A 14,551-nucleotide genomic window follows, 5' to 3' on the forward strand; every position below is an offset into this window, starting at 1 on the left:
TTCCAGTTTTATAGTAAGGAGATAATGTACTTTAGACTGAGGCCCATGCTTCTGCCTGGCTTATCTGATTAGGGGTTGGTTTGAGTTAGGATGGCTGACCTGAGGCCTCTTCCTGCTCCCTTCTACTAAGGCCTGGAAGAAATCTATAAATCACAGTGGCTCTAGCTGGAGAGGTCCCTGTAGGTTAAAAACAAAGGATTCATGTATGATCTTCCAGTGGTTCATAGGCTGAGAAGGGTTAGGAAGAGCTTCAAAACTCTGTCTCTCTTCTGAGCGACACGGAAAGGCCTCCTCTCTCAAGCCATGGGGTGAATAATACCTAGTCTAACCTTGCATGTGGGCAGGATCGTCTCTAGGACTTCTTGGGAATGTGGATTCTCTTCTGAAAGATGAGGTTCTCCTGTGGTCGCGGGTTCCAGTTTCTCAATCTGGGAAGGCTCTAGGGGCGAGCTCTACTCTCCTTATATATGCTGTAAATAGTTAGTGAGGACTTGAGCTTGGGATTTGAGTCAGGGAGGCTCGGCTTTGATCAGACATGCAGCCGTGATTCCAGCCATCATGTTGTCGCTCAGGGTTTCCATCACCTACTTCACATGGATGTTCTTGTAACCAAACGACAAACGCACAGAAACATTTTTCTGCTGCTAAGTGCCAGCTCCCCCACCTTCTTCTTGTTTTGAGGTTTTTTTTTTTTTTTAAATATATCATGTACAGATAGGTGCATAAATCATAAAATGTGCAGCAACTCAATTCACAAATTGAGTATGCCTAGGCAAGCAGCACTTAGTTTAAGACATGGAACCGTTGCAGCATCCTAGAAAGCCCCAGGGGCTCCCTTCCGGGCATTACCATCGCCCCTCCGAGAGGAGAAGCATTATCTTCAGACACCATAAATTACCCTTAAATTTTTATATAAATGGAGTCATACAGGACTCTTCTGTGTCTGGCTTTTTTTATTTTCTTTTCACTGAGCCTCATGGTTATAATGACCCACACTCTCCCCATTTATATTTTAATACTTACTTATGCCCATCTTAATAGCATGGAGCATCTTGTACTGGCCACTCCCTGCCTCATGTTTTGTGCCCACCAAGTGTTTATTTTTCCCTGTGAGGCAAGATAGCTGATGGTCTAGGATGATTTTGATGGACTCAGGGGCGGTACCCATCTGCCTCTGCTTTTAATGGAATGAGACCTGTGGGTCTTCAGGGAACCAGAAGAAGCCAGAGTGCTTAAGTGACCAGGCACTTGCTGAAGTGATGACCTCAGCTATAAGATCTTTTATACAAGTGCTGAGGTTCCCATGTTTCCCCCAAATTCATGTGTTAATCCCCAATACAATAGAATTGAGAGGGGGGACCCTTACGAAGCTAATTGTGCCTCAAAGCCTATGCCTCCATGGAGGGATTGAAGTCATTATCAGGGGAGAAGGTTGGTTATCATGGAAGTGGGGTCTTGCTGAAGTTATGAGTTCCTTCCTGCGTCCCCACCCCATTCTCCTTCCCCTTCTTGCGAGCCTTGTCTCCCTGCCTTCACCGTGATGTAGATGTTCCTCATGGGATGATAAAGACGGTCTCACCAGCCGGGAAGCTGCCCCTTTCTCTGGGGTCATGGTGGGCAGCATGTTGGCATCCGCCACCAGGGTGGTTCAGGTAGTGAAGCCACATGGTCCACTGATAAGGTTTCCTAACAGAAGAGATCATCCTAAACTCGGTGCCTCAGAAGCTATGAGCTCAGCAGGGCTCCCGCCCCACTATCTACATGACGTTCTAAAGGAAGTAAAGCCCTAGATTTGCTGATGCATCAGGGTCATCTGGACACTGCAGACATAATCAAAACCTCACCTCAGACATGCAGAAGAAAGAAATGGAATTTGTCCAACATGGAGGTCCAGAATGATCATTGTGGCTATTTGTCATTAGACAAAAGAATTATCTTCACAATAATGGACTTCCAAAATCACAAATGAAAAATGGTATATTAAACAACCTTAATAAATAAATATTCTGCCTCCCCTCAAACAAGGAAGTACAGAAACTTTAAGTGGATACTTGTGTCACCTAATTTATATAACTTGATTGGCTTCTCCACAAGCCTACCTCATTCTGTACCTTGTACTTATTAAAGTCTGCATTTTTAAATGTTGAAAAGAGAGAGAGAGAGAGAGAGAAGGTCTGTTGCAGTCAGGTTCACATTGCTGGTAGAAATCACCCAAGTGCAGCTTGTGGGGAAAAGAGGTTTATTTTGGCTTATAGGCTTGAGGGGAAGCTCCACAATGGCAGGGAAAATGGTGACATGAGCAGAGGGTGGACATCACTCCCTGGTCCATGTAAGGTGGACAATAGGAACAGGAGAGTGTGCCAAACACTGGGGTGGGGGAAACTGGCTGTAATACCCATAAGCCAGCCCCCAACAATACACTGCCTCCAGGAGGCGTTAATTCCCAATCTCCATCATCTGGGAACCTAGCATTCAGAACACCTAAATTTATGGGGGACACCTGAATCAAACCACCTCAAGGTCTCACCAGACTCAGGCCTGTCCACTTTGGAATTTACAGCCCCTAGAATAGATCTCTGTCCTTTATAAATTCCCTAATCTCAAGTTATTCTGTTATAGGAACAACAACAACAAAAATAGACCAAAACACTCAGGATTCTAGCCTTAGAGGATATCACCTTTGCTACCTCTTCTCGGTGATTGTTTATTCCCAATGGAAACCACCCAAAAGGGACTGCTTCAAAGCTCTGTCTCTTTTCTTAGCAAGCAGAAAGGCTTTGCCTCCAAAAGCCATGGGATAAATAATACATAGGCTCAGTGCATTGGTATAGTATCACTCTGAGAACCTCAGGGTAGTTTACTGAGACATTAAAGGAAGTTCTCTTACCCCAAACTCCACGGAGGCGAGTGGGTTACAAAGCACCCCTCTGCTCAGCACTTCTTGCATGCAGACATGGTTAGAAAATGGGACCCTGGGCGACTTTTTTCTTGTAGTTTAAGAGTAACCCTTTGTGCCTCAGGGCACTTCTGAGTCACGCTCAAAAGTTTAAACAAAAACAACAACAAAAAATTGTTTGGGTACTTATTAGATTTCTACTTGTGTCTTACATCCCACCCCAACCTTGTGTCCCCTACCTTCTAGTCAAAGGAAGAATGGACCACAGCTTCCATGGTATCAGAAGCCAGTGCCTCAAGTGTATTGCTTTCTCAATCCCTCAGTGCTGGTCCCTTAATGGCTAAGTAGAGAGGTTAATGCAATTATACCACTGACCTGTTTTTGCATCTGGCTCTATGTGGCTGCTGAGAAATGAACCTGGCTTAGCAGGCATTGCAAGCAAGCACCTTTAGCTGCTGAGCCACCTTCCTAGTCCCCTGACAACTTTTTGGGGAAAGTTCTTTGATGAGACAACACTTTCCCCTTGTAAGAGCTGGAGGGATGGCTTAGCGCTTAAGGTGTTTTCCTGCAAAGCCAAAGGACCCCTGGTTCAATTCCCTGGACCCACATTAGCCAGATACACAAGGTGGCGCATGTGTCTGGAGTTCATTACAGTGGCTGGAGGCCCTGGGGTGCCCATTCTCTCTTTCTCTCTCCTCTTTCTCTGTCAAACAAATAAATACATAAATAAAATTAAAATATTGAAACTTCCCTCTTGTAATTTCCTCTTGTCTTTTTTAGTTCTTTTCCCCTGGAGTCACTCAGATCTATCTCAACCCATGTAACACAGCCATAATAGTTTGGAAATAGCTCCCATCTCTCCCCCAGCTTACCTTTTGAGTTCCTACTTTTGACCAGAATTGAATCTTTTCTCAGAGCTAAACATTTCCAGTTCATACAATGCTTATCATACAAAGTAGCTTTTTAGCTTTACCTTTGAGTGAAGTTTTGTTTGCCAATGGCATTTTTTGAGGTTTAATGTCCCATATTACAAGGCATCACTGAAATATAAAAATTAGAGCATTAAAGTAATAACAGAGTGGTTAAAACAAATTAATAGATTTCAATAAAATCCCATAGACCTATGCTTCTACTGTGTGACAATATGTTCATTTTGCATTTTTATCACATAATTTCCAGCTGGATTAAAGATATCAATGTAAAGCAAATGTTCTAAGAGAAAATTTGATGTGGCTTTATAATCTTAATGGATAGAACAATGGCTTCGTACATATTTCAAGGCAGTAAGCATGAAGAAAATGACTGATAAATTCAATTATATTAATATATCTGCAAAATAACCAATAAATAAAGAGGCAAAGAATAGATTGTAAAACACTTTTATAATAACCACATCAAAGGATTAATACACTTTCTATACAAAGAGTTCTTAAAATTAATTTTTAAACAAAAGATGAATCATCCTTATAGAAAAGGCAAGGAAACTAAACAGGTAATTTTTAAAAGAAATTTAATAATATCGCATGTACATGAAAAATTCCCAACACCTCAAGGAACGGAACATATTCCCATTAAAACAAAATATTGTGATTCATTAATAAAAACCTTTAAAGCTGTAAAAATCCCTCCACTAACTATAGTGCAGCAGGTTATGGTATGAATGTGAGCATTCAATTCTGTTGTGTTGAAGGGAAATTGCTATACTTTCCTAAAGGATTACTAGGTAATATTGAAAACTAATAATAACCCAAAAACTTTAAAAGGAGTACATGCCATTTCATGCAGCAACTCCATTTATGAGTAATTATCTTAAGGAACTACTCATGATTGTGTATACATCTATATGTGTGTGTATGGATGTAATCATAAAAGCATTAATCCAACATTAAAAAAATACTCATGCTTATTAAAAACTAAATAATGTGCACACACCAATAGATTTACTTGTAGCATCATCATAATATATATTCTAAAATATATGCTATAGCTATATTAAAAGATGAACTATATTGAAATGAAAAGAAGAGCTAAAAATATGCAAATGAAATGAATGTAATTCCTGAAGTGGGAGCTCTTGACTCTGTAGACAACAGATTTAATTATATAAAAATCTTCAAAAAAATTTTTTTTAAGTTTTAGGGATCTAACCTAGGAGCACACACATGCTAGGCAAGTGATCTGTCACTGATGTATAGTCCTAGCCCTTAGACATATCTTTAAAAATTTTTTTGTTTATTTTTATTCATTTATTTGAGAGTGATAGAGAGAAAGAGGCAGTTAGAGAGAGAGAGAGAGAGAGAGAGAGAGAGAGAGAGAGCGAGCAAGCAAATGGGTGCACCAGGGCCTCCAGCCTCTGCAAACGAACTCCAGATGCATGAGCCCCCTTATGCATCTAGCGTGGGTCCTGGGGAATTGAGCCCCAAACCCGGGTTTTTAGGCTTCACAGGCAAGCGCTTAACTACTAAGCCATCTCTCCAGCCCACCTTAGAGATATTTTAAATGTCTATCAATAGTTAAGTATCACATATGCTATTTGAGTCCTCATACAATGGTCAGTATGATGGGATTTTAAGAGTACAGTGTAGAGAAAGCAGATTATAAAGCACACTGAATGGCGATTTGATGTCCCCATAGTGATCGAGTGGGCTGATAATAGCTCATTCTAATAGATTCCAGTTCACCAGATGTCAGCAGTTTTCTTCTGTGATTCAATTCACTGGATGTGTATGTGTCTCCTAACTCCCTTTACATTGTCTGGCGGGAAATGCAGCTGGGAAACCTGGTGCGCGAGGTGACACTGTAACCATTGCCGCTGCTTTGAACAAGAACGCCCTTTGTGCTCCTTTCAGGAGCCTTGTGCTTTCTGTCGACACCTAAGAACTTGTGGCAAGCCACCTTGTTAGCTTGGCATAGGTAGGTACCCCTCATGCTTCTAGACAGCCATCTCATTATTATAAAAACCCTAAGGAATCGGTCAATAAAAACCAAAAATGAGACTCCTGGTCTTCCCAGCTTGGCAACACCCTTCTTTTGCATTGTTTCCTAGACTTCCGTTTGTTCCAGTTCAGTTTCTGCTCTCCACCCTCAGTCTTGCTCCATCATTGCTATAGTGTAAATGTTTGTCCCCTCCGCAGCTTAGGCTGGAACAAAGGTTGTCACTACAGTGGGGGTGACGTGGAATCTTCAGGAAGGAACTGAGCCATAGGGCCTTCTTTTCCCTTTCTGCCTTCCACCATGGGATAATGTAGCAGGAAGGTCCTCATCAGCTTCTCGATGGTGAGGACTGGATGGTAAGACCTTTTTCTTCCCCCTGAGGGGGTGGCAAGGATGGGCACAAGACAGGAAGGCTGGTGACTTAGGAGGGCTTGCCAAACCGAGAGAACTATGCCCAAAGGTCTGTGCCACCCATGGGCAGCTCCTTGCTTCCAGCCTTATTCTTCCGCTCCGCCCTTTATTCAGCAGCTGGGGTTCTGATTTCTGGGCTCAGTTGACTAAGCAGCGAGAGAGAGGAGAAGAGTGCCAGGTGCAGGGCCAGGGGTGGGGGGGTGGAAGAGTCGGGGACTCACCTAGTGTTTGCAGCGGGGCTTAGCCAGGGCTCCTACCTGTTGCTCTTCGCTCCCATGACATCAAGCTCGGCTTTGTTGTTTGGGAAGGTCAAAAGCAGAAACAGACGCTGGTTGAAGAAGAGGAAGAGGAAGAGAAGGAGGAGGAAGGAGAGGAGGAAGAAGAGCATTTTCAAGATGTGAATCCAGTTCCTTCATGAAGACTGGGCAAATTTGATCATTAAAGAAAAAAAAAAAATGAAACTTCCTGGCATGTGGAGATTAAGATCTGGTATAGTCCAGAATAGGAGTGATGGAGTTTTTCCAAGTCTGGATATGGGACATTGACTCCTAGAGGGAGACGAAAGACAGTGTGGCTGTTGGGGCTCCAGGGAGGGAGAGACCAGGCGCTTGACCTGCTACTGCCTGGCTCAGATTTTTTTGCAAGGGGGGGGGGGGGGCAAGCCCAATGGACTGGCCTTTTTAAAAACAAAATATTTATTTTTATTTACTTATTTGACAGAGAAAGAGAGAAAGAGAGAGAGAGAGAACGAGCATGCCAGGGCCTCCAGCTGCTGCAAATGAACTCCAGACGTATGTGCCCTCTTGTGCATCTGGCTAATGTGGGTCCTGGGGAATTGAACCTGGGTCCTTTGGCTTTGCAGGTAAATGCCTTAACTGGAAAGCCATCCCTCTGCCCCCCTTTTTAATATGAGAGAGAGGGGCGGGGGAGGGAGAGAGAGATGATTGGCACGCTAGGGCCTCCAGCCACTGACATGGAACTCCAGACACGTGCCATCTTGGGTGCATGTGAGACTTTGCACACTTGCATCACCTTGTGTATCTGGTTTACACGGGACCTGGAAAGTCAAATGTGGGTCCTTAAGGCTTCGCAGGCAGTGCCTTAACTGCTAAGTCATCTCTACAGTCCTGGCTTGGATTTTCTCCCTGTGACCTTTCAGCAGGCTTAGGATAAGGATGACCTGTCTGATGCCAGCAGCAAGAAGGGCAGACGTGACTGAGCCTGAAACATGGCCTCCTCCACAAGCCCATTGCTCTATACTAGAATCTCCTGATTTTAGCCTGCAGAGGGTGAGGTAGCATGGTGTAAGTGGCAGAAGGCCAGGCCATTTCCCAGCTGTGACAATCAAGATGCGAACAGGGGTCACATAAACTTTCCCTGAGGCTCAGAGTGTCACACCAGAGAGCCCAGAGATAAGGCTTTCTGGATACCGCATTGTCAGAAGCACAAAAATTTACTGCTGTTTTTGTCTAGGGCGATTCAGTGAATGTAGGTTTAGAATCTTCTATATCCATCAGGGACTGTCTTCATGTTTGTTACAATTCCAAGTGGATCAGCGTAGATTTCTCCACCGCCTATAACAGATCGAACTCCTCATGACAATGTAAAAGGAGTCTCCTGCCCCTTTCCCATGTCCCTTCTTAACAAGTGACATCAAGGGCTGCAGTAGCATGGAGAACAAGAAGGGGGTATTCCCTGCCCATTGACTTGATTTTCTCATTTTTGTCTGTGAATTGACTGTTTGTATCCCATTAGCAATCCAAATCCCATGAAAGTTTCCTGTCACGGGTGTCTGTCACTGCCTGATCAGCCAGGGACATACTACATTTAGGGCAGACAATCTAATCTAAGGCCTGGCTGAGCTGACCAGAGCTTTAATCAAGGAAGCTTAACCATCGGCAGGGCTCAGCCCTCTAAGCTCCCTCCCATGGCAATCTGAACTAAGAGGCAGATGAAGCTTCCACTTGAAAGGTGTCTATGTAGGAAAATCATGAAAACTTAAGGTGGAGAGAGAACTGTACTGAGCCCTGAGAAAATCTTCAGAGGCAACATAACCTCTGAATTTATTCAAAGTTTTTTTTTTTTGTTTGTTTTGTTTTAGTTTTTTGAGGTAGGGTCTCACTCTGCACCAGGCTGACCTGGAATTCACTATGTAGTCTCAGGGTGGCCTCGAACTCACTGCGTTCCTCCTACCTCTGCCACCTGAGTGCTGGGATTAAAGGTGTGTGCCAGCACGGCCAGCTCATAGCTATCTCTTGCTTCCCCTTTCCTAGTCTTGTGATTCTTTCTGACATTTGAACAGCTAGTAAGTTCTCCCTACTAGAGAGCTAGTGTGTGTTATACAGCCATCTCTGTAACCATCACCAATTGCCCCAGCACACAGCATCCTTCAGTGAGGTTGGTTGAAATGATCTGAACACTGCTACTTCCTTTCCTTTCTGTTTCTTCTAGTTGGTGCCATGGTCCTGGCAGGGTGTGGTAGGACGGGCCAGCCTGAGCATACTTACATATATAATATCCATCCACCCATCCATTCATCCACAGCTGAGCCATAAAGCAATAGACAGTGGTTTGAAATGACGTGAAATCACGTCCTAATACTTGTGATCCATGGAACTAGATCTCGCGTCTTTCCTCCCTTGTGTATGTACGTAAAAGGCTTTAAAGTGGAGGTGTAGGTAACACCAGATAGGTCCCTGGATGCATGACCATTTGAGTCCATCTCTGTTATGGATGGCAGTGGCATGGGGCTTGCATGGATCACTGATTCCCCGACATGGGTAAGCAACAGAGTACCGCAGAGCAAGGAGAAGGTATCTGAGTGGGCACAGCACCGTCTTCTGGTTTCTGTTCCTGGTGACTGCTGCTTTCTTTCTGCAGCCAGGTGAGATTGGGAGCAGGCCCCAGGACCCTAGCAGCTCAGACACAGCCAGTTTACCTTCTTGGGGATAAACAGTGAGGAAATTGCCAGGCTGATGATGGCGTTCATGGTCTTTTCTAGCCAGAGATTGCCTGGCTGGGCTTTTTTTTTGTTGGCTATGGAAGTGAAATCCAGGCTACGTGGACACCAAGCCAGGGGTCGGGGAAGAGGAGAGGAATTCAAGTAGGAGGAAAGATGCGGGATTCACAAAGGAGAAAAAAAAAAAAGTCTTAGATCCTATTCCCCACCGTACAAAGACAAGGAGGGAACATCCAGGGGGAGGGGAAGCAAAGCTGGAACAAAGAAGTAGAAATGAAAACAGAAAGGACGGCCTGGCAGGGAGGAGGCATGGGGCCCAGCAGACCTCGATGAGGAGAGGCACAGCACGTCAGGTGCTGCAGCCAGCTACGAGTTGCTGGGATGAACACCCAAACCTGGCCCGCTTTAGGGGCGGAAGGGATCTAGTTCAAGCTTACAGATCCAGGTTGGGAGGGGGAGAACTTCCATCAGTGGTGGGAGAAGCTGCTTCCATACACCCAAGCAGAGAGAAGCAAACAACCTGCAAAAACCAAAAGCAAAAAGCATGAATGGGCAGTGAACGTAGGAAACCCCACCAGAGCTCAGGCTGCTCTGCACACCTTTGGACTGGGAATCAGATCTGTCCCCAAACATGCCTTAATGTCATGCATTCGGGGACCAATCTGGTGTTACCTACACCTCCACTTTAAAGCCTTTTACGTACATACACAAGGGAGGAAAGACGCGAGATCTAGCTCCATGGATCACGAGTATTAGGATGTGATTTCACGTCATTTCAAACCACTGTCTATTGCTTTATGGCTGGACCCCAGGAGCTGCCCCCAGCTAGGTGGCTGGAGACCCAAGTTACAAGCTTTAATAAGACACCTGAGCCTTGGGCTGGAGAGATGGCTTAGCGGTTAAGCGTTTGCCTGTGAAGCCTAAGGACCCCGGTTCGAGGCTTGGTTCCCCAGGTCCCACGTTAGCCAGATGCACAAGGGGGCGCACGCGTCTGGAGTTCATTTGCAGTGGCTGGAGGCCCTGGTGTGCCCATTCTCTCTCCCTCCCTCTATCTGTCTTTCTATGTCTGTCACTCTCAAATAAATAAATAAAAAATGAACAAAAAAATATTAAAAAAAAAGATACCTGGGCCTATGGGGGGGCATACATTCAAACTCCTCCACCAAATCTCGTCACACACACACACACAAACACACACACACACGCACACACACATGAGTATGATGGCTGCATACATTTTGGTGATTTGTGGGATACCTAAAAGATATCTACAGAGCAGGAAATCAAAGTTAAAATTGCCGAAGTGAAAAGATGACGTGGGATAGCAGATAAATAGACTTTATATCTGTATAACAGAATGCCTGTCACACACAATGGCAGGAGATGAGGATTTATTCTAGCTCACGGTTTCAGAGGCTTCAGCCCCGAATTCTTGGATCTGTTGATTCTGGGTCTGGGTTGAGGCAGAACGTCATGGAGCCTGAGGCAGAGGTGAGTCAATTCACGGCAGGTAGGAAGGGGTTGGGGAGAGACAGACGGGGGCCCATGACAAGATCCAGACACACACACACCGTTATAGTGATTTTGTTTTCTTCAGCTAGGCCTTACCTCCTGTGAAATTTATAGAATGTCCCAAAATTATGCCACCAGCTCTGAGGCTGACCTTTAATATGAGCCTTTTTGGAAAGGGCATTCCATCTCCAAATCATAAGAGATGCAATGAAGGATTTGCTAAGAGAAAGGAATCTCAGAGCCTCTCTCTTCCCACATGTTCCCCCACAGATCTTGCCCTAAAAGAGGAAAATAACAGGTCTACTTGACTCAGATGCTTGTGAGCAATAGCTGAAACATTGGGGTAAGACATTCCCTGCTCTTGTGAGATTCCACATTCAAGAGCCTGTTTGCTTTGTTGTTGTTGTTGTTAAGCTGGTATCCTTGTCTCTGCATGGGAAACAGCTAAAACATACAATGCGGGACAGGAGAGATAGCACAATGGTTAAAGATGATTGCTTGCAGAACCCACTAGCCTGGGTTCCGCTTCCCAGCACTTACATAAAGCTGGATGCAAAGTGGCGCATGCGTCTGGTATCCCAATGCTACTATGACGAGGGAGGCAGAGTCGGGAGGATTTAAAGCTCACAAGACCAGCTAGTCTGACATTGTTTGTAGCCTGGTAGTTTGAAAACAGTAGCAAGAGACCCTGTCTCAAAGAAGGTGAGTCACAGAGACCTCAGAGTCATCTGACCTCTGACTTCTACACGCATGCCATGGCACATGCACCCATCCACACAAATAAACAAATAAGTAGTAATAAATAATAAATGATAGGTGTTTATTTTTTAAATGAACAATGCAACATGACTTGGATCACAAAGTGAGTCCCTCGCGAATGGAACATTAGTTCCCAACTAAGTCACCAATGTACATATGGAAATAGAGCTCTGTTTGAATAATGAATAGGCTCAGCAGACAATGTCTGGCTAGAATATCTTAATTTTTTAAATTTTTTTTTTATTTGAGAGCGACAGACACAGAGAGAAAGACAGCTAGAGGGAGAGAGAGAATGGGTGCGCCAGGGCTTCCAGCCTCTGCAAACGAACTCCAGACGCGTGCGCCCCCTTGTGCATCTGGCTAACGTGGGACCTGGGGGACCGAGCCTCGAACCAGGGTCCTTAGGCTTCACAGGCAAGCGGTTAACCGCTAAGCCATCTCTCCAGCCCGTGGCTAGAATATCTTGTTGGTGTTCAGAAGTCAGCTGTTCTCTTTGTCGTTGTGTGTTTCATTGTCCTGCCCTTTCCTGTGTGTGTGTGTGTGTGTGTGTGTGTGTGTGTGTGTGTGTGTGTGTGTACAGTATAGGCTGAGGCCAGTGGATGACATCCAGTGCCATTCCTCAGGAACACCACCCACCCTCTTTGAGACAGGGACATTCATTGGTTTGAAACAGCATCATTCATTGGCTTGAAATAGCGTCATTCATTCATTGGTTTGAAGCTCACCAATTATAGGTGAGTGTGGCCGGCCAGCAGGCCCCAGGGATCTTCCTGGCTATGCTTCTCCAGTCCAGATGACAGATGCGTGTTATCCTGTCTGGCATTTTTTTTATGTCATTTTGCTGGGGGTTGAATTCAGGTCTTCATGCCTTCAAGGTGAGCACAATACCAACTGAACTATCTTCCCAGCCTCCCGGCCTTTTTAATATCCAGTTAACTTCACGTGGAGAAGTATTCCAACATGAGCGAGTCACTTGCTGCATGTACAGGCTGCCACCAGACGGAGCTGGGCGGAGATCTCACTGCCCCGGTTACTGCTGGTGTCATGTTGGTTATGCTAATCGTCTTCCCTGAGAGTCAGTCTCCTCTTCTGCGTGAAGAGTTCAGCAGATACTGCAAGATGCTCATGATGGTCAAATCAAACTGATGCCCATGGGCCTGAATTCTACTACACAGTAGGCTCCAGTGCTTTCTTCCTTTGTTAATCTGTGTTGCCTCTATAGGTAGGTACTTACTTACTTGTGTGATAAGGAAGTTATCTGATCCGGGTTGGCCTTGCTGTGTAGCCGAGGATGATTTTGAACTTATGATCTTCCTGCTTCCACACCCCAAGTGCTGAGTGGCAAGCAAGTGCCCAGCAAGCCAGGTAGTTTTTTGCAGCCTGGGAATCGAACCCAGAACCCCCTATATACTTCATAAGCACTCTAGTGACTGAGCTATGTCCTCTCCTTCCCTCCTCTATGTTTTTAAACAGTCTTTTAAAATTGTGACATAATACACATACATTAAGACATCATTAAAAAAAAAAAAGGCCACAAAAGGGGCTGGAGGGATGGCTTAGCGGTTAAGGCATTTGCTTGCAAAGCCAAAGGACCCGCGTTTTATTCCCCAGGACCCACATTAGCCAGATGCACAAGGGGGGGGGGTGTCTCATGAGTCCGGAGTTCATCTGCAGTGGCTGGAGGCCCTAGCGTGCCCGTTCTCTCTCTTTCTCCCCTTTAATCTGTCAAATAAATAAAAATTTAAAAAATTAAAAAATACCCAAAGGTATGAAGAAAGAAAACAAAATTATCAAATTAAAGGGATCAGCCATAATCCCATCACCTGGAGACAATTACTGTTCATGCTCTGGTATGTTTCCTTCGGTGCTATTTTAAAAACGGCCAGGGCTCCTCTGCAGTATGTTGGTCCATGTTTAAGTTCAGCCACTGTGAGGCACAGTTTGTGAGTGTGAGGAGGGGTGTGTGTGTGTGTGTGTGTGTGTGTGTGTGTGTCCGCCTGCCCTCCAGGGAGGGGAGCATGTGTGGATCCCCTCTATTGTTTTCACCTCAGCAAGCTGGGAAAAGCAAAAGCTTTTGAAGAACAAGAGCAGCTTTTTTACTTTTAAAGGAAAATCAACGCAGCTATGTCATTGCTCAGAACTGGGCGACCATGTCCCTGAAACCCCCTTCTCCAGCTCTCCCGCTGGCGGCTTTCCCTTATTTCTTATCGCTGGAAAGTTCTCTGGCTGAAATTACCAACCCTGTTGCTTAGCAGTTCATCTGCTCCTGCCTGATCCCCTCCTGTCCCCAGGAACTCGACGCCATGTGTTCCTTTAGCCCATATGTTGACAAGCTTCTTCCCACTCAACCGGCAGCCCGGGTACCAGCCAGGGCCACCTGCTCAGTGTCTGCCCCCTTCTGACTTCCAGAGGCAAGAGTTAGGGCAGGGGACGGAGGAGAGAGAGGGCCAAAGGGACTCCAGGGCTTTCCGTGGACCTCCTTCCCCCAGTCCCTTCTGCAGTCCTCGCCTCTGCTTTAATTGATCTCTGCTTGAAGGATGCTTCAGGGAACAAAAACAGGAGGGATAATGGAAGAAAGGCAGGACATTGCCACCGGGAGTCAGAACCGCAGATTTCCACCTAGCTCATTAGCCTTGGCTGAACAGGCAGGTGACGCTGAAGGCCTGGCTAAGGATGGGGTCTCAGGGCAGGGCCTCGGCCCCACCTGGCTCCTCTCTGGGGTTATGGGCATTGTGTTTTACAACCCACCCTCACCTGCTGACCCCTGTAAAATCGTTACCTAACTTAGCCAATTTGCATTTTAATGACACCCACCTATGTATACACATGAAATGCTGCCTTTCCTTGGCCCGAGTGGATCTTCTATATTGGTTCATTGTACAGATGAGAGAAAACGACATTTCTGAAGTACAGATATGAAGGTGTCTCCTGTGACCCAGGCAAGGCCGCCTTTGCTGGAATTGGAAGTTAGTCTCTAAAAGAACTCGACTTCATTTTTCACAGAAGCAGAGAGCCTTCTGGGTAGAGGGAGACCAAGGCTCCAGCTCCTGCGGTACAAAGCCAGGGGTGGCAAGGAGGGC

At 45.5% G+C, this 14,551-nt stretch overlaps 1 pseudogene; it reads left to right on the forward strand.

Moving 5' to 3' along the window:
- Positions 1-1,610: 1,610 nt before the first annotated feature.
- On the forward strand, positions 1,611-1,899 carry LOC101602416 (annotated as a pseudogene).
- The last annotated feature ends 12,652 nt before the right edge of the window (positions 1,900-14,551 follow it).

This window comes from Jaculus jaculus, chromosome 10 (genome assembly GCF_020740685.1).
Source record: "Jaculus jaculus isolate mJacJac1 chromosome 10, mJacJac1.mat.Y.cur, whole genome shotgun sequence".
NCBI classification, from domain to species: Eukaryota; Metazoa; Chordata; class Mammalia; order Rodentia; family Dipodidae; genus Jaculus; species Jaculus jaculus.